This window comes from Camelina sativa, chromosome 5 (assembly GCF_000633955.1).
Source record: "Camelina sativa cultivar DH55 chromosome 5, Cs, whole genome shotgun sequence".
NCBI classification, from domain to species: Eukaryota; Viridiplantae; Streptophyta; class Magnoliopsida; order Brassicales; family Brassicaceae; genus Camelina; species Camelina sativa.
In genome coordinates, this window is record NC_025689.1 from 18,626,512 (window position 1) to 18,628,192 (window position 1,681).

The window sequence follows — 1,681 nt, forward strand, 5'->3', positions numbered from 1 at the left end:
AGAAATTCTAGCGCCTAAACCATATGTTCATATCTTCATGGTTTACCCTAAGAGAACGAAGCAAATCTTTAGTTTTACTCTCGAGACATTTTTTTTATTTTGGTGATGCATCTACTTTCTTAAAGAATACATCAACATGTTCTAAGCCTCTCTAGTTTTCTTATATAAATATTAAAATTGTTTTTCATATGAAAAAGAATAAAAAACATGAAAGATGTTTCAAATTCCTCTTTATTTTTAAATATGTTTGCTTTTAATTTGAATTAACAGATGTCATTCTCTCCACTGCTGACTTGTCACTCATATGGAGAGAGTTGAGCAACTTTCATAATATAGTTTTCATATATAAAATTTATTTCTCTAAGGACAAACTTTCATGAATTTCTATATAATAGTAACCAAATTTCCAGTCACTGCTACAACCTTTCAAATTGTTGAGAAATTCTAGCGCCTAAACCATATGTTCATATCTTCATGGTTTACCCTAAGAGAACGAAGCAAATCTTTAGTTTTACTCTCGAGACATTTTTTTTATTTTGGTGATGCATCTACTTTCTTAAAGAATACATCAACATGTTCTAAGCCTCTCTAGATTTCTTATATAAATATTAAAATTGTTTTTGATATGAAAAAGAATAAAAGACATGAAAGATGTTTCAAATTCCTCTTTATTTTTAAATATGTTTGCTTTTAATTTGAATTGACAGATGTCATTCTTTCCACTGCTGACTTATCACTCATATGGAGAGAGTCGAGCAACTTTCATAATATAGATTCTTGCCGATCTAATCTTCTCTCCGTTTCAACCAAATTCATAACTTTTATGTCACCACCTTCATTTATGTCACATTACCAACGTACATCAACCTATAAATCTTGGATTCTAGAGCTGTTATTTCTTTTACAAGTCAAACACTCAAACTAATAGCATCATGTTTTTACATTCAGAGGTGATGGTTGAGTAATATACCATAATGTTTATACATTCTATAATAGGATATATTTTTATCCAAATTTTGTTTTAGGAAATTATATATATATATATATATTATAAAATAGTTATTTTTAAAAAGTATTGTTTCTTTAATGTTTACATAGTACAAACACTACAAAAAGTGTCCATTATAGCAATGATAACTCGGATTTTGCAAATGCTATTAAAGATGATACACGACTTTTTCTAACTATATCATAACATTTAAGAAATGCTAAATCTTTTAATAGCAGAATGGAAAACTAAAATCATGTATGACTGTATAAGTACAATATTGTAGGTTTTCTATCCAAATATAACAGTAAATACGAGACTAATATTTACAGTAACAAAAAAAAATTAACCAGTTAAATTAGTTACATTAGAGTAATTAAAATCAGAATATTGCTGCAGAAATTATTGCTGAAAAAATCTGTATAAAATCTTAGTTGTTTAGAATGGATATTTCTAAATATCTTATTTTAATACACTGATTTTTTGTTTATCTTAGTTAAATTGTCTTAATTATCCTTAATGATCTTTTTTCTTTTATTATTTCTAATAATATCACACTTTTAATGTTATTTTTATAAATGTACATCCTAATTAATATAGTAGGATTGTTATATCTGCAATTATACATTCACACTAAATCACACAATAATATTTTTAGATTTTTATTAACGACTGCAAATTAATGAGAAAAAA